General features: G+C 46.3%; 1 protein-coding gene across 1 annotated transcript in view; it reads right to left on the bottom strand.

Annotated features, from left to right (window-relative positions):
• ECT2L (epithelial cell transforming 2 like) overlaps positions 1-25,731 on the bottom strand; it is a 566,170-nt gene that overhangs the window by 394,503 nt on the left and 145,936 nt on the right. The gene's annotated exons all lie outside the window — the stretch shown is intronic.

Raw genomic sequence — 25,731 nt, 5'->3', positions numbered from 1 at the left:
TGTCTGCTATGAGATTCTGACAGACCCCACTGCAAGGAGGTCGGCAACAGGTTTATAGTCCTCTTACTCAGTGGCCAAGAGGTGCACTGCAATGCATCGGAGGTGCCAGACCCCGGGAAAAATAATACTAAGATGTAGTATGTCAGGGCCACAGTAAAACCCTAGCGCCACACACATACTTGAGAATAAAACTCGACCCAGACCCCTTATGAAATATAAGACCTTGTTTATGTTTGGACACTCAGATATATCCCTGTAAATGTTGCCACGAGTAGCACATTACTAGCAGCTATGGCAATGTAGCCTTAATGAATGAGCACGATATGGCATCATCTTAGCTCTCAGTCATCATAAGTGGAACCTATACCTCATAGGAACTTCTGTCTAGTCGACTCTATAAAACCGTGAAAGGTTGGCTTATGTTGTCTTTATGCTCTTTATTTTTATTTATATATGTCTGTTTATAATTAAATAAAGTACCTCTGTAATTTTTAAGTTATTTTTGTTCCCGACGTGGCTGAATTTAAACTCTGCATTACTGTGTATATGTGCCCCTTCTACGCTTGGGAAGCATTAACACCTTGGCTGCTAGGTGTTTTCCCCTCCTGTGCTGCAGGCACCCACTTTCCCATTGTTCATGACGAGCTCAGCTCGTCATCAGCACAGCTCAACCGTGCATCATGACGAGCTGAGCTCGTCATCAGCATCGAAAGGGCTAATGACCAATGCGATAATGCAGTGCTCCAGAGTGTTTACAGATTGATCAATAAGGACTCTGCGCGCTATGATGGGAGCAATTAGAACTGGATGTCTACAGCTGCTGCAATTGTAAGATGCGTGTCAGTCAAATATTGAATGGATATGTATAATATTAAAATCTTTCAATAAACCAATATAAACAAAAACATATAGAGTATCCACAAGAAATGATGTTACTGAAGGTATGTAACCTGTTCTTATGGTGGATACTCTTAAATTGTAGATTCCGCACCTTAGAATACATATTAAAGAAGTACCGCCCCAAACAGGAGGGTTTGTGAATGGGATCAAATCCAAACGTCTTGCAAGTCTGAACAGACGCATCGTTCACCCCGCCGGCCCTGGCTGTCAAGTGAATAAACCTTCTTTAGCATGTGTACTGACACACACGTCAGAGCATGGCAGAATGTCTGTCAACACAGTGGAAGCAGTCGTGACCCGGTGGAATAGCCTCTCAGACCTTCTGAAGGCTGCCAACTGGCCAGTGCATACCAAGTCTTGATGCAGAGGCAGCGCTTAATTTGAGCCGGTGGTTTCCAGTGCTCGTCACTGGCAAATAATTGGCAACACCAGCACTTATGACAGTGTGTCACACGGTGGCATTAGAGAGGAGTTCAACAACAGTTCTTTAGTAATTCTATAAGCCTTAAAAATAACTAATACCTACCACAGAAGCCATTCTTATCCTTTTGGGGGGCTGGAATGGTCTGAATTGTCACACTTGTAGGAGTGTGATGGTTTGTAGTTGTGTTGGTGCTGTCATTGTCAGTGCTGGCAGGGGTATTGGGTGATATAAGCTGCAGTGACTTCCTGACTTGGGCCCTGGCAATTTTATTTTTATCACAAGTTAAGTTCTGTGCAGAGGACAATCAGCATGAAGAGGGGACTCTTCTGGGCAGCCTTCCTTTTCTTTGCCGTAGAGAATGCCAAACAAATCTGATTGTTTATGTGGTACTCGTTTATATGATCAATGTAAAAATATGAAACCCTTTTGTACGTGAGAAACGTTAGGACCAAATTAAGTTCCCACGGTGGTACCATAAATGGGTGTGGGGTAGGAGGGAACATTTGACAAATGTTTGATAAACCTCATCACAACACATGATTTACACAAGGATGGCTGGTCCAGCAAATGCAAAAGAGGCTGAAAAGGCTTACAGATAAACTTTAATAGTGCCCACTGAAAAGGCCTTGTTGGGCCAAAGACAAAAACAAAAGAAAATAAAACAGCTGGGCTATTAAAGGGTCAATCTTGCAAATACAACACATCAGACCACAATCTGCCCTAGCACCCGGATTGAATAGATTTTGTGGAAGGGAATCTAGCGGCGAGGAAGACATTCACCATTTCAGGCAGCAGATCAAACACAGTCAACTGCGGCCGCTCAACCTCTACACAAACGGGTGTAGATGCGTAAATTCAAGTGGAGGCCCATACCCTGTGGCAGAGGCAGAAGGTTCTTGCAAAGTGGCAGCTCGATTGGAGGACATATGCTTAAGCTCGATATTCATGGCAACACACTCTTCTTGCACAGTCTGCTGCCACCAAGATGACTTAGGCTAGGTCATTCTTGGTCTTTTTCAGAACACCAGAAAGGAGAGGTAGGATTGGGAAGGCGCACCAAAGTCCAGTGTTTAATTCCAGTCGGAATGCATCTCATAGTGAGCATTCTTGTGAAAACCCCAACGCACAAACCTTTGATACCAGGGGTTCTTAACAGTGGTGAAAAGATCTTGGTATGGTTCTTTCCACTGTCAGAAGATGTCCTGCACCACCTCAGGACACCATTCATAATCTAGTAGACATCGCTTGCTTAGCTCGTCTGATCTGGCACTCAAGGATCTTGCCATGTGGTTAGAGATTAGGGAAATGCCCTGTCTCTCCAACCAACTCCAGAGGCACAGAGCATCCTGACATAGGACACAGGACCCCACTCACACTGCATGCTGCAATACTACATGACGGTGGCGTTGTCCACGAGAAACTGCACCAATCTCCCCTTGATGGATGGCAGGAAGGCCTTTAGGCATAGGCATATGGCCTGCTACTCCAACAGATCATCCCCTTTCAGATGGTCTTCCCAACCCAGTTGTGATGCATCGGTCAGGAAGGGAAAATGGCTTGCTATTGGAACAAAATGTGTTCTAGCCGCCACCAAAGCAAATCATGAGGCGATTCTTCTGTATTTCAGATGTAATCTGATAGATTTCCTTGGCTTTGGTACCGCTGGAACTTCAGATTCCATTTCAAAGCTTTCATGAGTCACCTAGCATAGTCGAACAGGAAGACAGGAAGTTACAGGATAGAGGATGCCAAGGAGCTTCAGCTGCTCTTATATAGATCCAGGACTGAGGCTGAAACATCAAGATCATATCCCGAATGTCCTGTACTTGTTATGCGGAGGGAAGGCATTACACTGCAGTGTAACCAGGATATCTCCAAGGAATGCAGCTTCTTCTAACTAGTTAACTGCAACTATAGCTCCTTGATCGTGAACCCAAACAATGTCCAGAAGTTTGCCGTTGTCTGGAGGTGGCCTGCGATAAGGAGTGGCGAACATGCCTTTAACAGCCAGCCACCAAGGCTTGGGAAAATTAGTATCCTCTCCTTCTTCATATTGATAGCACCCTAGGGGAGGAGCACTCACACCTCCTGTAACAGATTGGAGAGGGTCTCCCATGAAAGTCAGTCAGATGTGGAGTGAAAATTTGACAGAGAAAAAAGAAAGAAGGGCATAGAAATTCCGAATTATTTGCATGATCCATCTGCCAGATATGATGGATTGCCACCCTGCAGGGAAATACTGAATCCTGCCTCCTATGGCAGGGTATGTGCTGTCAAGGGCAAATTAAAGGGGCTTTGTGGCAATTGGCAATAATGGGGGTAGAGAGGACTGATGCCCTTGCTAGTCTGCTGTTTTACTGCCAGATCTATGCCCTTAGCCTCAAAAGACTGGAGTGACTGTTGAAACAGTTGAGGTAACGGTCAGTATCTATACTCCAGTACCCTGGAGGGGCCTTGAATATTCTGAACTAATGTTAGAATTGCTTTACAGGCGTCCAGAACCCAGGGAGCACACTGCAGCTTTACTGTGATTAAAGCACTCAAGGACAGAAGCGTCTTTCTCACCAAAAGACTTGAGCCATGAAAGGGCATTTCCATGAGGGAGGGTTGTACTGTAAAAGATGAAAAATTAGTTGGCCCTCTTCAATGAATACATTTAAATGAACCGTAGTTTATATTAATTTATGCCGGACATCTGCCTGTAAATGATATGAGCCACTCATAATGGAAGGTAGCTCCATGCTGCACAAATGGTTAAAATTAAGTTGTCTGAAATTCAGCTGAAACCAGAAAGAATGGCAAGTGAACGTGCACGTGCCCATTCTGCTGTAACTCCAACTTGTTTAATGATTCACTAGCTTTCACCTGTGTATAGAGCCAGTTCAGCGAGCCAATTCCTAGAAAGGGTTCGCTGACCTAGGACGTGCCAAGTTTGCTCTGCCCTTGCCCGGTTAAGTGAAAGGGTAAAGTGTTTGCTCAGCACAGATAGCAAGTGCGTCATTTATATGGGGAAAGCAGAAAACACGGGCCTCTGCTGATAAGAGCAAACAGTGCACATTGACATTTCAAAGATAACCGACCAAAGGCTGTGGGTCAGGAGGTAGTGGTGTAAAGATTAACCAGCATCTGCATGGTCAGATCCGTCAGGAATAATGTAAAGTGTGAACGTAGACATATTTCTGAAATGCACCATGATGTTGTAATGTACACGTGGCTGAGATGGTCATGCCACAATGTAGTAGTTAATGAATAATGTGTCAGGGGTCTGTGAAAACATATATAAAGACTGATTTCCTCACTGTAAAACCAGATCACTTTGCAGTCCTGCAAATTGTCTCAGCTGCAGCTTATTGGCAATAAAGCCACTTTCTTTTGAAACCTTGTATGTGCCCTTCTTCTTGTCCCTATTCACAAATTTTGTGCTTTTACAGATGGAGCCGTGACTCGCTGGGAACTGATGGTCTCTGCAGGGGGTAAAGAACTGCGGTCTCAGGACTCTTCAGGGGCCTTCCAGTCTCGGTGTATGCTGCACAGCTGCTGATTGGACATAGTTTCCTGCAAGGCCCAGCAAGAAGGCTCCCGTTGATAAGCCTTTGACAATAGACACCACCAGCTTCCTTTGAGCCATCAGGTGATTTTGCCACAGCAAAGAAGGACGCATACAACGGCATTACTGGTCTGATGATCAGGTAGGCAGTGCTTAACTGCACTGAACTCAATTTTATCAATTGAATGTTGTTTTACTAAATACATCAGAGGGTACACACTGAGATTCATTAGGGGTCTCTAGGGGAGGTCTGAGGGCGCCTTTAAGATAGGTGCCTGAGGAGGACTGTCCAACCTGTGAAAGATCATAAGGATCCCAAGGACAGGAGAGGGACCGTGGGAGGTTGCCTCAGAGGGACCGTGGGAGGTTGCCTCAAGACAGAGCATGCTTCTGAAAGACGTCTAAAAAATATGCATATTGTTGAAGTAAGGTGTACAACAGTGTATTTCTAGAAAAGAAATAAAAAGTGACAAAGGAAGAAAAATAATTAAATTAGTAACTAAATAAAATTAAAAATGCTTAGCAAATTATTTCTGAGCACAGCTAAAGGCCCCAGGGCAGCCTTAGATGTCACCCAACCGACACCTCCTCGTGGCACACCAGCATGGTATGTGTCACGGAAAAAAGGGTACCATACAGCTCTTCATCTAGATCAATGGACTCATTATACCAGGAAAAATCCTGATTCACAATGGCCAGAATATGGCACGTTTGATAGAGCTAAAATGCTTTATTTAGAAGATTGTTTAAGGGAACGTGAAAAGAAAGGGAAGAAAGTATGTTTATTACAATGGGATGCATTTCATGCATGGCGGTCATACGCCGCTAACCGATGGTCAGGGGAACCTAGGACAACGAAAGGAAAAGCTATGGCACATGATAGGGAGAAGGCAAAAGAAAGATGTGTAACAAGTTGTAGGGAAAAAGAAATGGAAATAGACAAATGCCTTACAGTTCACAAGCCAATACCAGATGTTTACCCCACTCTACCTAATGCTCCCTTAGAACAGGAACATACTGAAGATCCTGTAATAGAGGCATTATTAACAACTCCACCACCGTACAGTCCGCAAACAATGCAAACTCAGTCAGCAGTACACACACAAGTTACAGTTACACCACGAAGTAGTAAGACAATATCGTTATCACCACAAAAAGGTATGCCTACTTCTCACTCAGGAAGACAAGGGTTACGGATAAAAATATCAGAAAAAGAACACAAAGTGGTACACGAGTGGGTAACAGATGTTATGAAAAATGTTACTTCTCTATGGCAAAATGCAAAAAGCCGCTTCCCAACTGATTTCACGCCTGCACTCCAACGCAGCGCTTTGGAACTGTTAGCCAAAAAAAGTTTCTTCTGGTTTAAAGAATGGGAGAAATATTGGCCTGCTCAAGACGGGTACCCCCAACCTGACAATTTGTCCCGTGCTCATGTCAACATAATATTAGCAGTAATAGACGATGTAGGGTCACCAAGCACAGAAATATTGGATGCTGTCCAGATATTAGCTGAATGGCTAGACACGCTACTATTACTAGAACGCAAATGTGCAAAAATTTAAAAAAGTAAAGAGGAGGAAGGTAATACACTAACAAATTCTTGTGTTCTTTCTCCTGCTCATATCATGCCTTTGAGAGAAGTACCAGGAAGTCAGCCAGGACACACTACTATTAAGGTGCACACACCATGGTCTAACGTTGAGTTACATAGATTTGCACTTCAGTTTCCAGATATTAGACAAGACAGAGAAGAATGGTATAGACAGACAGAAATAATACTAAGAGTTGGCACTCTCACACTGGATGACATAGAACAAATGTTTTCTATAATATTGCCACCAGACATTTGGGGAAAAATAAGGAGAGAGGATGATGAATTTTTAAAAATAAAATGGGAAGATATAACTTCAGAAAAAAGGAAACAAGGAGAGGATATATCGGATGATATTAGAGACTTACCAGCAAAAATAATGGCTAAAGTAAATACACTGGTACCCAGAAAACAAATAGACTGGTCAAAATTAAATGCATGCATTCAAGATACTGAAGAAACAGTATCTGGGTTTTTCGCTAGAATACAGAAAGTCTTCACAGCTTCAAGTGGTTTAGATACTGAAAAAGAAGCAACACAAAGCGCACTTGTCTCCTGTTTTGTAAATAATTTAAAACATGCAATTAAAAGAGGGATTCTAGAGTACAACCCTACTGGGTCATGCAAACCTCTGACAGAAATTTTACTATTAGCACAGTATTACGAAATGCTAGGGAAAAAGGATTTGGAAAGTAAAAATAATAAAATAAAGGAGTTAAAAACAAAGGTTTTGATTCAGCAAGCAAACGAGTATAGCGGCAGAGGACAAAGAAGCAGGGGGAGAGGAAGAGGCCGTGGAGGCCCACAAAGGTCATTTTCGGCTCCCCCTACACAGCATACCACCACAAATGAACAAACACACACACAGGGATGCTTTAATTGTGGGGAACATGATCACTGGAGAGCTCAATGCCCACGCCCTGTCAAACAGTCACAAAGAGGGGGTGGGATGGGGAGATCAAGAGGCCGGGGAAGGAGCATGGGAAGAGCTGGATATCAACAGCAAGGACGTGACTCACAACATGGCCCAACTGGGTATCCCCCAACACAAATTTCTTTGATAATGAACAAATACCAAAAATGCAGGTGCATCACCCTTATGATGGAATATATCAGGAAGGGCCCCAAGGGGAATGGGACTATTATGCACCATAGGGAGGCCCGAGAGAGTTAATACAGAGGATGGTAATCCCTGTAGATCCCACTGGACCATATGTGAGGGGTAAGATTGAAGGTACACCTGTGGAATTACTAATAGATACAGGGGCCACCAATTCCTCCTTAACAAAGAAAAAGTTTCCAGATGTTCCTCTCTCGGGAAAAATATATAAGTCAGTGGGATTCACCAACATACTTGTAACAAGCCCAATTTCAGCACCCTTGAAATACAGTATAGGCCCAATTCAGGACACGCATTCATTCCTTATATCAGACAAATGTGCATTTAATTTGTTGGGATTGGACTTGCTAAAAAAGATGAATGCCACAATTAAGTGCACTGCAGACGGAGTTTTCTTGGAAGTAGATGGACCAATGACAGAGGAAATGGGCAACTGTTTCCTATCAATAGGAATACAAAACATTACAGCACAAATAATGGATCAGATAGATTCAAGGATATGGGCAAAACACAAAAATGACACAGGGAAAATGAACATCACACCTGTAACAATTACAGTCAAACAGAATGTGAAATTACCAAGAATACCACAGTACAAAATAGCTCCAGAGGGTCTAAAGGGATTGCAGGATATAGTAGCTGACTTACTAAAAGAAGGGATTGTTAAAGAAATATCAGGCAGTCCTTGTAACCGCCCTATTCTTCCGGTCTTAAAAAAAAGCGATGGAAATACTAATGAAAAAAGTTACAGATTCATAGTTGATCTCAGAGAAATTAATAAAATTGTGGTGCCACAGTTCCCGGTTGTCCCAAATGTAGTATCAATATTGTCATCATTGTCACCAGAAATGGCATATTTTTCTGTAGTGGATTTAAAAAATGCCTTCTTCTCAATTCCAGTAGATGAGGGTAGCATGTACCTCTTTTCATTCTCTGTAAGCGGGAGAACCTTCTGTTTCTGTAGAATCCCTCAAGGGTTCACAGAAAGCCCGAGCATTTACAACCAGGCCTTGAAAAGAGAACTAGACACATTCAATGTATCACCTAATTCTGTGCTAATACAATATATAGATGACCTGCTGCTTGGTAGCATCTCTGAGACACAATGTACAACTGACACCATTAATTTGTTAAATTTCTTAGCTGAACGTGGTCACAAAGTTTCACCAGAGAAAATACAATTTGTTCAACAGGAAGTATCCTACCTAGGACACATCCTGTCGAAAGGGCAGAGAAGATTGGATGATAAGCACATTAAATTGATTCTACAGACACCAGTGCCACGCACCCAAAAACAGGTGCGAGCCTTTTTAGGTATGGCCAGTTATTGTCGACATTGGATTGCTAACTTTTCCTTGATTTCAAAACCTTTATTGGCCCTGACCCACAAGGACACGCCCGAACCCCTTCAATGGTTGCCAGAACATGAACAAAGCTTCCTTGCCATTCGGCAAGCTCTCTGCTCTGCTCCTGCTTTAGGCCTACCAGACTATTCAAAGTCTTTCCAACTCTATGTTCATGAGTCTGACGGGAGTGCTCTTGGGGTTCTATGCCAGCAGTTTGGTGACCACAAAAGACCATGCGCATATTTCTCTGCCACCTTGGATACTGTAGCCAAGGCTTTACCTTCCTGTATACGTTCTGTTGCAGCAACTGCCTTATCACTACAACGTGCAGAAAGCATAATAATGGGACATGAAGTTGATGTCTATGTTCCATATGCCGTAGAGCTGATACTGAATAAGACACGTACGCAGCACCTCACAAATGCCAGGCTCACGCAGTATGAGATCTGTTTATTTGCAGCACATGTGACACTTCACAAGTGCAATGTCCTTAACCCTGCCACTCTGTTACCTATTCCCACTGATGATCTAGTGGACTCAGACCATGGTTGTATTTTGTTAACTGAGGAGCAAACAAAAGGGAGAATAGATATGACTGATGCACCCTATGCAGATGCTGAAGGAGAATTGTGGGTGGATGGTTCCTGCCTTAGAACAGAGGATGGAAATACATCAGCAGCCTATGCAGTTGTAACAAATAAAACTGTAGTTGAGTCCTGTAAGATACCCGAGTTGTCTGCACAAGCAGCAGAACTTGTGGCACTCACACGAGCTTGTGAATTATCTGAAGGAAGGTGTGTTAACATATATACAGACAGCCAATATGCCTTTGATGTGGCACATTCCTTTGGAAGACTCTGGAAGGAAAGAGGTTTTATTACCTCACAAGGCACGAAGATACAGCACGGAGTGCTTATCAGCAAATTACTTAACTCCCTGGCACTTCCAAAGAAATTGGCCATAGTTAAATGCAGTGCTCACAAGAAGGTTACAGACAAGGTAGGCCAGGGAAATGCATTTGCTGACATAACAGCAAAACAGACAGCAAGAAATAATTCAGCACTAGTACTAACGGCCCAAGAATTACCTGATGAAGTGAAGTCACTAGATCTAACAACTGAAGGTATAAGACTAATGCAACAAGGAGCAACAGCAGAAGAACAGATGGGTTGGTCAAAGGACGGGTCATTTGTTCAAGGATGTTGGATGAATGACACCAAGGAGAAATATATGTTACCAGACAGGATGGTCTACTCCATGTGTTTGGCCATGCATGGCCCGGCACACATATGCAGGGATGCCATAATAAACTGTATGGACAAATTCTGGGTGAACAAGAACATAAGAAAAATAGCACAGGAGATAAGTCAAACATGTATGGTATGTGCACAGTACAATGTGGGTAAGACTGCTCCAGTACCCAAAGGCCACTTTCAAAAACCAACAATGCCATTTGAAGCCCTGCAAATAGACTATGTGGAGATGCCCCCTACAAATAAGTATAGGTATATCCTGGTGGTGGTGTGCATGTTTTCAAAATGGATAGAGGCATACCCGGTAAAACACAATGATGCCGGGGGCGTGGCCAACTGCCGAACATGGCGGCAGCTTAACCCGGGAGCTCCGCAAGGCAGACCGGCCCGCGACAGAATCCGAATGCCCATCCGTACATTGACCCGCCTGAAGGGGTGAAATCGGCTCCAGGAACCAAGCGGCGCACATCGAGCCGCCCCCGGTGAAAATCCGAAGCCGAGAAGTGCTCTGTTCGGCGCCGGCGAGGTGAGGCCTCCAACAGCCCAGCAGCACCGGCCTGCAGTGCAGGGAGTGCCCGACCGGAAGTTCACCCTTCCCGGCCGGAAGAAGTCGATTCCAGCCGGCGCCCACGTCGCGCCGCCAGACGCCAGGCTTCAACACAGCGCTTGAATAGCGCTGCGCCTGGGATCAGCCACCGGTCCCTCTGAGAAACGCAACACCTGTCCTCGAGGGCGGAGGAATCCCTACGCAGCGGAGGCACCATCCGAAGACAGCACTGCCGGGCGGGCGCCCCACACACACGACAAGGTGGGCCGACGGCGCATGGTCAGCGCAGCCCCCCCCCCCGCAGCTCTGAACTTTGGTCCGAGATAACGTTGGGAAGAAGGGACGCTGGCAGATTAGCGGCGCCAGCCACCAAACCACCCATAGAGGGCCTGGGGGGCGGCAGCGTAATCCACGAGAAGGGGGCACCACCCTAAGCGAGAGAACCTGCGAAGTGCACTTGGGGCGGACGCCGCCAGCGACACAGCGAGCCCTGCTATTGACTCCGAATGCAGTGACCACAGAGGCGAGGACCTCGCAAGTGGCTGGAGCAACAGACTGACCTCCGAGCGGAGTGCGTCTCGGACCTGGCGTCAAGGGGCAACGGTGCGCTACGATCCGGACCTTTCCCATCTGCTTTGACGGCCAGGGACAACGGAACAGACCGGACAGTGCGGTCCTAAACTTAGCATAATGGCAGGCAAGAACACGAGGAGCACGACGACGACGCAAGCGAAGCTTGATAAATTTGCCTATTCCCAAGGCGGTCACTCGCAGGGGCCTGGACGTCATTCCACCGGTGCCTCCTCTGATGCAAATGGGACTGGGAAAGTTACTCTGGAAGCCATTATGAGAACCCTCACCGAAGTCCAGGCAACAGTGGGCACCATTTCCACCGAGGTGAACCTGCTGAGAGCTGATTTCAAAAAAATGTCAGAGAGAGTGTCTCAAGTGGAGGTAGTCACAAAGTCCCTCATTGAAGACACCTCAGATCTACAGGTGGCGATGGAGAGACTGGAGAAGACCACCAAGCAACTACAAGAAAAACTGGACGACCAAGAAGGGCGCTCCAGAAGGAATAACGTCCGCATCCTAGGCCTTCCGGAATCGGAGGGGAAGGGGGCCATGGACCTATACATTGAGGACCTCATCAAGACAAAACTGCAACCTAAAGGCCTGTCCAATTTCTTCTCCATCGAGAGAGCGCACCGCGTCCCGGGGGGTGCGGCCAAGCCAGGAGCCTCACCGCGGCCGGTGCTGGCTAGACTCTTCAATTATAGGGACAGAGACGCCATCCTGCAAGCAGCCAGGGTGGCACCACCGGTGAAAATTCAAAACTCTACCCTGGCATTCTTCCCAGACTACACGGCCGAGGTGGCCAGACGTCGGAAATCCTTCACTGAAGTCAAGAAGACACTACGTGACAGGGGCCTGCCCTATTCAATGCTCTTCCCCGCCAAACTGCGGATTGTGGCAGAGGGAAAGACATGGTTTTTCGACACCCCCGAGGTGGCAAGAGAATGGCTGGATGGCTGGAGACCGGTGGGCAAACCCCAACGCCCGCACAAGGATCGCCAGGACCGCCGCAGTGAGAGGACGACGGACCACCGTCCGGCCAGCCCGGCTACAGAACAGGGCGCAGCCGGGGGAGTAGACTCTGATCTTGAGAGGGACCCGTTTGATTCTGGTCAGCCTAGCAGGGGTTGATTGCCTGAACTGGATCCAACACGATCTGACCACAGCCCTTGGGACTTTGGACCGATGGAACTGAGTAGGGCGGGTTATGGCCGGTGCCTGTAGGGGACTCACCAACCCCACAAGCAAGTAAGCTAGACAGGGGGGGGACAAAAGCACTCTGCCAAGTTGGGGATGCGGGCGGGTTTTCGTCCGTGGTGCAGGGGAGCAGGGAGGGGGTGGGGAGATGAGAGTTGTGGGGATAAAGTTAAAGTTAAGTTTATTGGTCATCGTCATTGCGATTCTACAAGGCACAGTTCCATTACTAGCCAACAGCGTCAGGCGTCGCATCCGCACACTGGCTTCACCATATTGCTACACATTGATAACATGGGTCGTGAGCCCGAATGGCACACCAAAACCGAGCAGCACCCGCTGAGGGTACCCCTGTGACGACACTGGTGCCCCCACTGAAGCTCCTTACATGGAATGTCAGGGGGTTGGGGGACAAAATTAAGCGTGGTCTGGTACTGCAGACTATTAAACGACATAAATCTGACCTAGTGCTGCTGCAGGAAACACATCTAGCAGGGTCCACTTGCAAAGCACTGAATAGGCGTGGTTACACCATGGCAGTACACTCCGAATTCACCTCAGGCTCCAGAGGCACCGGAATACTCCTCAAAAACAACTCATCCTTTTTAATCACTAGCCACAAGACAGACGATCAAGGGCGGTTTGCGGCACTCTCAGGCCAGTGGGAGGGGAGGGCCCTAAATGTGGTGTCTGTATACATCCCCCCAGCACTTCATTCTACAGCGCTACCAGCACTTGGCCAATTTCTTATCGATCTCCCGGAGGGTGATATGATACTTGGGGGGGACTTCAATGCTATAACAGACCCCTTACTAGACACCTTTCCTATACGGGATCGTCAGAGAGGGGCTGCCACACTTCCTGGATTCTTGACGGCCATGGGCCTCACGGACGTATGGCGTCACCTGAACCCCACGGCGAAGCAGTACACACACTACTCAGCACCCCACGATAGCCTCTCACGTATTGATTACTTCTTCTTTTTAGGGGTAGGGCTGGGCTCAGTGGATGGACTCGAAATCCTGCCAAGAGGCATTTCGGACCACTCCCCGATCTCCCTTCACCTTTCTACTAAAGAACGTAAGCGAGCTAGGCTGTACCCGATCTATCCTAATTATCTGCAGATACCAGGCATCAGGAAGAAACTTAAGTTGACCACGACACACTATTTCAATGAGAACACGGGTTCAGTCACCTCACCCTCAGTGCTGTGGGAAGCTTACAAAGCGGTCCTGCGAGGAGCATCCATATCGGCCATCACTGGGTTTAAGAGGGAATCCAGAGCTGAACTGGCTAATTTGGAATTGGCATTACACACGGCGAACAGCGCGCACATGGCGGACCCCACCCCTGACACGGCTCATGAGCTACAGCTCCGTCAGCAGCAGCACCAGGCACACCTCACTACAATCACTAAAGGACACCTTGCAAACACCGCGCACCGCATCTACGATGTGGGTGATAAGGCAGGGAGAATGCTGGCATGGCTAGACAAGCGGGGCGGCAGTAACAGGGGAATACAACGACTATACGATGCGATGGGCCAACTACAGACTCACCCGGAACAGATAGTCAATGCACTAGCACACCACTTTCGGGGGATCTACACACCGACACGGCCGGTCACTGAGCAGGAGGCAATAGCGTCCCTCAGTCACATTTCCATCCCTGTGCTCACGCCTGAAGCACGGCAGGAACTTGATGCTGACCTGACAGAGGGGGAGGTCCAGTTGGCGATACAGGCGCTGCAGTCCGGCAAGGCCCTTGGCCCCAACGGGATTCCAGTGGAGTGGTACAAGGCGGTGGACTCGGTGCTGGCCAAGCCCCTATTAGACATGTATAAAGACAGCGCACAAAAGGCACTGCTTCCACTCGACCAACGCACGGCCACTATCGTAGCCATCCCCAAGCCAGCCAAGCCACCGACAGAATGCGCCTCGTATCGACCCATTTCCCTACTCAACACAGAAGCGAAAGTCCTGGCGAAACTCCTGGCCAGTCGTTTGACCAAGCATCTGAGTACCCTGATACACCCTGACCAATCGGGCTTCATGCCACACAGGAGTACAGCGCTGAACCTGCGAAGGGTGAATGGAGTGCTGGCGAGGGCACACCTTCTCACGGAACAGGCAGCGATACTCTCCCTAGATGCTAAAATGGCGTTTGATCTGGTGGAGTGGGAATACCTGTTTGCTGTCCTAACTCGGATGGGTTTCGGCCCCATTATCTAGCGTGGGTGCGACTACTCTACACCCTCCCGATGGCGCAGGTGGTTGCGAATGGCCGCATATCGCCACCCTTTCCACTGGGGAGGGGAACGAGACAAGGATGCCCGCTATCGCCCCTCCTTTTTGCGATAGTGCTAGAACCGCTGGCAATCCTGCTCAGAGAGACGCCGCTATTCCGGGGCATCACTTGGGGGGACGGGTGGGAGGACAAGGTCTCCCTATACGCAGACGACATGCTGATCTACATGACCGGTCCGAATGAAGGGGTCCCCGCCCTGTTGGCAGTCTGCGATGAACATGGCAAGGCCTCGGGCTATACCTTGAACTGGTCCAAGTCTGTACTCTATGTCCTCAAGGGCCCGGGTCCGGTGCTGCCGGCTGACTGTCCACTCAAAATAACCACCTCCTCATTTAAGTACCTGGGTATTTTTGTGACGACCGATGCTAAACAGTTCTATACCGAAAACTTGCAGCCACCTCTGCAAAGATTGCGTGCTGATGTCAAATATTGGGCTGCACTGCCGCTGACCCTCCTAGGGCGAGCGGCGCTCTATAAAATGATGGCTCTCCCTAGATTTCTTTATGTGCTCGAAAACTCCCCGTATGTGGTTAACCCACAGTACTTTCGACAGGTAGCGGCATTGGTCTCCAATCTGTTATGGAGTAATGGTCCAGCACGAATAGCGCAGACTAAATTGGTAAAGAGCTGGTACGAGGGGGGGATTGCATTACCCAATCTCCAACTATATTACTGGGCATCGCAGCTTAAGGTTATTAATTGTTGGATACACGTCACACGGACAGACCCTGCATACAAGGCGGATTGGTCACAGCTGGGGACCGAGGGCATGCTTTCGGTGCTGTACAATTACCCGCAAGTGAAAGCCCTAATTGGCCCAACGCTCCACACGGCGACACTTTGGCACGCGGCACAAACACGCCTAGGGTGGAAGGGTAAAATCACCAGGCTCACCCCGTTATGGGACACTAAAACACTGGGTAACCTACGGGCTTGTAAGGGGTTTGCAAGGTGGGATGATATAGGGATCTCGGTGGTGGGGGACCTCTGGGACAAAGGCACGGTTATTCCTTTCCCACAGCTCCAACAACAATACGGCCTGAGCCCCACTGAAACATACCGATATATACAAATCAGGCATGCTCTACTGCAGGCAATCCCAACAGACACCACACTAGGCATGGGCGGAAAATCCGTTCCGCTCGCGGATTTTGCGGATTTTCGGGAAATTCGCAATCCGCGAGATTCGCGAATCTCCCGCAAAATCCGCAAATCCGCGAGCAGCGGATTTTGCTCGCACTGCTCGCACTGTTCGCGTGAGTTCGCGCCCCGCGAATAAGTGCAAAATTGCAGAAATACGATCTTAGCAAAACTGAAAGTAACTACTTACCAGGTTCAAAAGTTCAGGCTCATCATTAGTAGCCATTTCCTGTAGTGCTTCCTGAGGGGCCCCTCCAGAGTTCAGTTGCCAGTTGAAACTATTATGTGACCCTGCTCTGAACCTCAGAATAGTTACACATATGCCACAAAGGTCCTGAATTACAGCTAAGGGAGACAAGCAGGAGCCAGGCTGGAAGTTAAAATCCATTAATCAGCCCCTAATTCATTATTGTCAGTTGGGGCAGGGCAGGTGTTGTAACTAATTTTGCAACAATGAAAGCACTTAGCAAGTGCAAAAGATCACTAATCAGGGCGCACTAAGGAAGCAGGTGCCAGCTAAAAAAATATTCTGTGACACATTAATCAGCCCCAAATTAATTCAGGTCACTTGAGGCAGGGAAGGTGTGCTTTGCTTTGCCGAAAATAATGTACACTGGACAACCAGAGGGTGTGGTGATGAAACAGAGGGTGGCATGGGTGGGCCAGAGGGTGGCATGAGTAGTCAGAGAGTGGCAGTGGTGACAGAGAGTGGCAGTGATGAAGAAGAGTGTCCCAAACAGGCTGGACACGTAGAAACAACAAGTTCGCAAAACTTGCGACCCGACAGGTAAGTTCGCAAATTGCGAAATTGTAAAAACCCTCGCGAACTGGCAGAAACACCGGCGAACACAAAAAAAAAAAAATCCGCAAATTCGCGGGAATTCGCGGATTTTGCGGATTGCGAATCCGCAAATCCGCAAAATTCGCGAACGCGAGATCCGCAAAATTCGCTCATGCTTACACCACACCCCCAGAATCTTCGCCACTAGAGGACAGACTGCTCACCGAATTCATGGAGCAGAAAGCGACCGCACTCACGTACAAAAAACTGATTAATAACCTGCCAGATCCCGCACAAAAACTTAAAGAGAAATGGGAGGGAGAGTTAGGTGACATGGACGAAACGGAATGGAACGAGGCACTGGCCTCGCCACGGGAAGTAGGGATATCGGCTAGATTCCGCCTGGTACAGCTCAAGGTGTTACACCGCACCTACTACACCCGCACTCTACTACACAAAATACAGAGGGCACCACACCCATACTGCCTCAGGGGATGCGGGGAGGAGGGGACTCTCATCCACACGTTATGGGAATGTCCACAGATCAGGGAAATATGGAGGCAGATTATGCGTACAGTCTCACAGGCCATCAATGTGTCTGTCCTGCCGGAACCTCGTAAGTGCCTGCTAAACATCTGGGACCCATCAGACCTAAACAGGTATGGACAGCTGTGGGTCACACTAGCAGTGACAGTGGCCAAACGGGACATTGCACAGAGGTGGGGCGCCCCGGAATTGCCGACGGTGGCAGGGTGGATGAGAAACATGGACCTCCTCATGGTGAAGGAAAGAGCAGTGTATGTGTTAAGAGCTTGCCCCCGCAAATGGAATCAGGTATGGACGCCATGGAACAAATATAGGGGCGAACCGTGTGAGGCTTTGCCAGAGGGTGAGGACTCGGAATCAGAAGAGGATGAGGACTAGTGGCAGTGGAGATGCCAGCATGCTGAAGAGGGGGACCGGGAAGCGGCGGGTGCACGCCGCTAACATAAACGACGTACTAAATGACTGAGCCTGTATGACACCGTATGTAGATGAACACACCCAATTGCACAACGATGACCATTGTTGGGTTTAATGTTGGTTTTCTTTTCATTTTCTTTCATTTTCTTTTTTGTTTTCTCTGAGGCCTCATATAGTTGATGCCTGACAACTGTATCAAAATTGCATTATCGGGGTATTCGTCATGGACGGGAGGCAAAGTGGGGCCGTAATGTGCATGTGCCTATTTTATTCACTGTTCTACTACTGGGCCGTTGCCGTAACTGATAGTTGCTGATGTAAAATGTGTTAAATCTTTGCTCTCGGGGGGGCACGTACTGATGATATGTAACTGCAACTACCGAATGACAGTATGAATATATTTCCTGAACTCCTGACAATAAAGAATTAAAAAAAAAAAAAAACACAATGATGCCATCTCAACAGCCAAGTGCCTGATAAAGGAGTTGATCCCACGTTTTGGGGTCCCAAAAACAATATTTTCAGACAATGGCAGTCACTTCTGTAATGAAATAATAACATTGACATGCAAAGCCTTGGGAATACAGCAGAAGCTACACTGCGCCTATCATCCAGAGGCCGCTGGTGCAGTAGAAAGAAAAAATGGCGTGCTCAAGGGCAAGATAGCAAAAATATGTGCGGACACAAAATTGACCTGGATGGATGCCTTACCTATTGCCCTAATGAGCATGAGGAGCACACCAGATGCCAAGACCAAACTCAGTGCACACGAAATTGTCACTGGGTTGCCAATGGTAGTTTGGGGAGTTCCGGACAAAAATGCTCTGCCTATGATGACGAATGAACTGTTGAATGATTACTGCATGTCACTTACACGCACTCTTGCTTCTATCAACCAGCACGTGAAGGGGGCCCTTCCAGAGCCACTGCAGGTCGAGGGGCACAAATTCAAGCCCGGTGACTGGGTACTCATCAAGGCATTCCAGAGGTCCAACTGTCTCCAAGCTCGCTGGAAGGGTCCGCAGCAAGTCCTGCTCGCCACAAAGACAGCAGTGAAGTGCACCAACAACAAATCTTGGATACATGCCAGCCATATAAAGAGGGCACCTCCTGAGACTGCATCCAGCCAAGACCCAGGTCAGCAGCACATGCAGTGCTTAATTTGTAAAATATTAAGTGCAGGTGCTCACATTTTTTGGGGAGGCCACACCCACATTTGCGGCTCCGCCCACTTCCCTCAGCGGCTCCACCCACTTCCTCCAGCGGCTCCATCCACTTCCTTTCTTGGTTCCACCCACATCCACAAGCCTCAAAACATCAGAGCCCACTCCTCACATCTTGAGTTGCGCAAGAAGCTGAGGATCTGGCTCTTCACATGAGCACCTCGTGGACCTCACACCTACACAGCTGCCCAAGTGCCTAGATACCCTCTCGGGTGATTAGTGTGATACACACATCAATATATCATAACATAATGTAACATAGGGCCTATGACAACAACTTAAAAGTAAACTCAAATTAGAGAATGTGTGTAATTCTCAAAGTGCAGCTTTAGGAAAGGTCATTAGAGGACTTGAGGCAGCTTAGCAAACTAAAGAGAATGTGCTTGTACTGTGCTGTTTAAAAGAAAGGAAGGGGTTAAGGAAGGAATACATTAAAGAAGTCAGCAACAAATGCAGGCAGGAAGGGGAGTACCGGCGAGAGAGAATATATAAGTAATGGATGAAAGAAGGAGGAAATAAAAAAAGAATGTGAAAGGAAGAAACAAAGGAATAGAGAGAAAGGAAGTGAATGAGGTGTGACGGATGAATAGAAAGAAGGGAAAGGAGCAAGATAGGCATAAGGAAGGGTTGATAAGAAAGGAAGAAATTAAAGAAGAGGTGAAGGAAGGAGCAGGAAAAAAGAAAGTAAGGAAAGAATGGAGGAAAAAGGATTAAATGCACCAAGGGAGGAAGGATGGGGAATGAATGAATGTGTAAGGAAGCAAGAACGGAATGAGGGTGTAAGGAAGCAAGAAGCAAGAGGGGAAAGGAGGAATGGCTGGAGGTGCTGAGGGAGAGAAATTAAAAAACAAAAGATTAAAAGACATTTGTGTCCTTTACACACCATGTATGTTTGTAAAGCACATATTCACCAAAAGGGGCCTTCACAACGAATTTAAAATGTTATTATCCAGCTCAACAGCACAAATGTTATCGACCTCAGAAAGATGAAAGACTGAGTTGCCGCAGCAAGATTTAAATTTATGACCCTGAGAACAATAGCGGGTTCCTGGATTGGATATAAAGAAACTCGCAAGAAGGAAAAACATAAAAGGGAGAGTGGGGAAGGAGGAGAGGTCTGAAGTCAAAGATAAATACAGTAGACAAAGAATGTGAAGAGAAGTGAGGAAAGCAGAGATAGGGAGTGCAAGACTGTGGAACATGATGAGAATGAAAAAAGGAAAGAGGAAAAAGGGAAGAAGAGCAGACAGTGGGGAGTGCGTGAAAAGAGAGTGGAAGGGAAAGATGAGTAGGTGAAAAATAAAAAGCAGTTAATGAGGGGAGGTGGCGATTAAGAAATGTGGAAGTAGGGCAGAAAGTGAAAGAAGAATGGAGAGAAGGGAAGGAGTAAGGTTTGAAGGGAAGGAAGAAAAGCAGATATTGAGGAAGAGGAAGAAAACCGTACATCACGGCTTTATTAAATATAGAGTAATTAATTATGTAAAGTTGAGGGGTGACAGGGCTGTATCATTCTTGGCCTGTCTCATCAATGCATAGCTGCACTGTCCAAGACACACAATACCGATTTAGGGCACCATATCACTGAGTGGCAAGCTTGGGAGCACACCATTTGCGCATGCACTGTGAAAGCAAGTGCCATTGTTAGTTTTAAGGACTCGTTCTTTCAGAGTGTTTATGAACATGGCAGTCCCCCCCACCTTCTCAAGCTTGGTGTACGCGCCGCCAAAAGCGTTTGTTGCATCTGACTCCAGGAGCGGTAATGCCGGCGCTACCAAACGTTCACTTAGAAACTCATTAATTCAACCAATCACATTGACTTGAGTATTGAACAATACATCACAAATTAACTGCATGTGAAGATAGAAACAATGTCATATTTTTAAATTGCGGCTTCCTTTTAGATTTTGTCCTCTTCAGGCTTGTATGCACAGGTCTGCCTGTAGTGTATCCTAAACATTAGTGAGTGCTTATGCATGAAAAGTTAAGGCCATGACTACAGGGCCCGGAAAGGACCCACTTCCATACACATTGCTTATGTCCTTACAACACGTAAGCAGTATGGTTTAAAAAGACAACATCCATGAACACAGGGCCGCTGTACACATGTTGTTTTCCAATCCACCCATCAATTAGGTAATGCTGCACCGCCAGGAATGGTGCACTTTCCCACCCAGGGAAAACAACGATGTTCAAAGAGAGACTAGAAAACACAATAGCGCTTCACTATCAAACTCTGTAAAGTGGCGCTAATGTGTTTAGGTATGAATAAATCAATCTGGCCACTGTGCAACCACACTGTCTTACTTTAACTAGTTAGTTATTTATTTTTCATATTTGGAATGTTTTATTTCTCTCCACCCGAGGCTGCACTTAGAATTTGAAAAACGTCAGAAAAAGACAATGTTGCCGGCAAAAATGTTTTTCTTTTTTGGATCCATTTCACAGGGGATCAAATAAACGAAAGGAGGAAAGAGAGGGTAATACCCTTTCTTTAAGTCTCGGTTTTCATTAACTGAGGAGGCACGAGACAGAACGAGAGGGAAGAGGGGGGGGGGGGGGGGGGGCGGCAGCTACCAGCGGTAGGAGAACTGGACGCTGTTCTTGTCTTCTGTTGGCAGGAAGGGAAAGACAGAGTCCTTTTCCTTCTCTGCCCGTTCCGTCCGTCCCCAAAAGCCGAGGATTAACTATTGGCTTTAGCGATTAATGCCGTTGGGGAGGCTTTTACCACCATTATTGCCACACATATCCTGATCTTATGTAACATTGAAAACAAGATGTTTCTGTGGAAGACATGCTTCACAAAGAACAGGGCGCGCGCCACTGCTCATAGACAAACCCTGCAAAAAGGGAAATCTTCAGAGAAAAACCTGTAAACGTTTTGAAGGTGTCTACAGTGAAGCTTTGCAAAAAACAGCACACTTGCAGAAATCTGCAAGCAGGTCCCTAGTTTCGAATAAAGTGAACATCACCTCACCGTGCACTGAAAACTATCCAGCAACGTGGGAAACTCTTCGATCTGACGAAGGCAAACCGGGAACCTTATCTATCAGATTTCACGGAGGGCGACAAACGGGAACTTTTCCAAAGTTTGTTGGTGACAAAACTGAAAACTGCAAAGCCTTACCCCACTACCAACGTCACTGCTGTGATCCTGCCAGCACCGAGATAGTACCAGGTCCCTTGAGGTACCGCCTGCGGCCTGCTCCATGAGTCTATCAATGTTACTCACGGCTCAGCCTGGCATGTCCGGTTCCAGCCTGCCTTGCCCCAGTTCCGTGAAAAGCCCGCCCTCAGCCATTCTCCAGCAAAAATGAAACTATGTTCCATGTGCACGGCAGGCGCGATCTGCTGACGTCACATCACAAACGTGATGATCACGCTCTTTCAAAATGCCTGGAACAGGGTGGGCAAGCAACAGAACTTACAGAACGTGATTTTTAATAATTACGGGACCATCTGCCGAGCGGGAAGAGAACTTACAGAAGAGCGTGATTTTTTAATAATTACTGGACCATCTGCCGAGCGGGAAGAGAACTTACAGAAGAGCGTGATTTTTTAATAATTACCGGACCATCAGCCGGAGCGGGAGGAGAAAAATCCTATAGACCCGGCCCCGTGAAATAAGTGCCGGTGCTGAGCACCGGAAAGCACCGGCACAAATTAAGCCCTGAGCACATGCCAACACCAGAACTGATCAAAGAGGAAAAAAGGTACAATTTGAGATCTACAAAGAAGAAGGAGATGAAATGTCAGTAATTCTGGTAACTGATCTTCTGCAGGAAATAGATGAAGTACTACTATTAGATATTATCCTAACAGATATTTTGACAACAATTTTTGACTTTGAGAATAGCAGTGAAGAAGACAACGAAGACGCACTCATTTACCTTGAGGAAGTATTTGATCAGCTAGAATACCAACTAATGCGAGATTTAAATAGTATAGCATTACAAGAAGCCTTGAGTAGAGTACTTTCTGACTAAGAAAATTCAACTAGGGTATATTGCACACTACCACCAGGAGTAATAGCTCAGTTGCAGAACAAGAAAAGTTTAGCACACTTCATCAGGGAGTTCTTAGTAAAAAGTGGGCCAGTACAACGTTGAGTAGATGAACTGATCCAGGAGGTATTTGCGAGTCCTCCTGTAACTGCATAGTGCCCGTGCCACTGCAGCAATTAGTAGATGAACTGATCCAGGAGGTATTTGCGAGTCCTCCTGTAACTGCATAGTGCCCGTGCCACTGCAGCAATTAGTAGATGAACTGATCCGGGAGGTATTTGCGAGTCCTCCTGTAACTGCATAGTGCCCGTGCCACTGCAGCAATTAGTAGATGAACTGATCCGGGAGGTATTTGCGAGTCCTCCTGTCACTGCGAGCACCCGTGCTGCTGCAGCAACCAGCAAATAACTTTTCACAGGTTGCCAGGACAACCTGCTTTAAAAAGCTACCTTTAGGGTGAGGTACAGTGGACAATATTGTAAAAATTAAGTAAGGTTGCACTAAAGGTTGAAATACGTGACCAAAGGGTCGTGCATTACAAGAATTACATGCATATCTTTGGGAGGCGAGAAGTACCAAGAAATTCTCAGAGACCATCTGAAATATTAACGAATAGCTGTTCGCAATATATTCTATACTACAGCCTCACCTTATATGTGTTCATGCTTTTTGTGTGTTTAGCTTATATTATAGTAAAGATTCATAGTGATAATTCACAACATAGTGTCATCAATAGCACTACATCCAATTAAAGAAAGTATAAGATTAGATAGGTATGGATAGGGAAAATACAGCTCTAAAAATGAAGAAAAAATTGTATAAGTCTAAAATGTGCATACCTGGGGTGATATTCTGTCTGTTATTGCTAGCATTAATTACTGTATATCTATTGGATGTGTTCTATCCCATGGAACAGTTGATCCCAACACCAACAACACCTGCTACAATACCTGCATACACTTTGTCACCTGAAGAAATAGCCCACATAGAAGATATGCACCACAATTCCTTTGTAACTTTGTTGCATCATACAAATAAGATATTACCAAGGGGAAATTGCTGGATATGTTTGCAATTCCCAGCTTCGGTGGACCAAAGTTTGCCCCTGGTTCAAGTCCCACTGCCTTTTGCAGCATCCTGTTATGCCATTTACATAACAATAGTAAAAATAGAACTAATAGCTGTTTTGCAGAATTTAAAGAAAAGTACTGCTGGTGCAGGGACAACTAGGGCTCCACCTGCAGGAACATTATATAACAAATATATGGCAGATATTCTGACTCTGGGGAACTGCACGGAAGTAATAGAACAGAATGCAACATTCCCCCTGTCTCACATCTTTACTCCGCTCTTTCCAACTCAGAATACAAGCACTGGGATAGCAGGCCCGTCAAAAGAGGCAAATAAGAATATCAGATTTTTGAAGTTAAAATTAAGAAAACACAACGCAATAGGGAGTATTTGTATTAAGAGTAATGGGACCTATCAGGTGGGCAATAGTACAAATTGTAACATGACATTTGAAATGACGGCCGGAAATATTAGCATTCCACTTTACGTAGGTGACTCAATTTATTTCATTTGTGGAGAGAAGGCTTATACATGGCTTCCAACAAGTTGGAGTGGTTGTTGTCACCTAGGTTTTGTATTACCTGCTATAGCAATAAAAGACACAAAGGAAGTACGAAGGGACATGCAAAGACATGCACCACGGCGAGGCAGGAGAAGTGTGGATCAAAGAGATACAGCATCACAGATAGCGGGTGATATATTTAAAGGGGTGATACCATGGATTGGTCCAGCTATCAACTCAGGGGTTATACGTAGATTGTCCAGGCTACTAGAAGCAACAATAAATGAAACGACAAGTATACTTGAAAATATTACAGTAGAGCTTCAAGCTGTAAGATTAGTTTCGTTACAAAATAGAATGATTCTTGACATGATGCTAGCAGAAAGGGGTGGAGTCTGTGCAATTATAGGGGCGTCCTGTTGCACCTATGTCCCTGACTCCTCTGTTACTGTCAGGGAGGCAATAAAAAGATTGAATCATATAGGTGTAGAAGCACATCAGGATTCTGGTACATGGGATATAGGAGGTTCACTTTGGAGTTGGTTGAGCGCATGGGGTTGGAAGATAGGAATGGTGTTCATAACAATTTTCCTACTAATAATAGGCTGTTGTCTATTAATTAATTGCCTGCCAATGTGCTGTCAACTATTGGGACAGCTGACAAAATGCCAAGTGAGGAAATTAAAGGAAAAAGAAAGAATGCTGATGCAAACAGTCACCACTGAGTTGATGAACATAGACATTTCTGACAATGATAAGAATGGACAATATAATTATTAAATTGTGATATGCTTCGTGATGAAATTATTTTAAACTAAGGTTCAAAGGGTCGTTTTGTAAAAGATGAAAAATTAGTTGGCCCTCTTCAATGAATACATTTAAATGAACCGTAGTTAATATTAATTTATGCCTGACATCTGCCTGTAAATGATATGAGCCACTCATAATGGAAGGTAGCTCCACGCTGCACAAATGGTTAAAATTAAGTTGTCTGAAATTCAGCTGAAACCAGAAAGAATGGCAAGTGAACGTGTACGTGCCCATTCTGCTGTAACTCCAACTTGTTTAATGATTCACTAGCTTTCACCTGTGTATAGAGCCAGTTCAGCGAGCCAGTTCCTAGAAAGGGTTCGCTGACCTAGGACGTGCCAAGTTTGCTCTGCCCTTGCCCGGTTAAGTGAAAGGGTAAAGTGTTTGCTCAGCACAGATAGCAAGTGCGTCATTTGTATGGGGAAAGCAGAAAAC

The sequence above is a fragment of the Lissotriton vulgaris genome, chromosome 6 (assembly GCF_964263255.1).
Source record: "Lissotriton vulgaris chromosome 6, aLisVul1.2, whole genome shotgun sequence".
In the NCBI taxonomy this organism is placed as follows: domain Eukaryota; kingdom Metazoa; phylum Chordata; class Amphibia; order Caudata; family Salamandridae; genus Lissotriton; species Lissotriton vulgaris.
The sequence above is the reverse complement of the archived record's forward strand: the minus strand, read 5'-3'. Positions and strand labels throughout refer to the sequence as shown.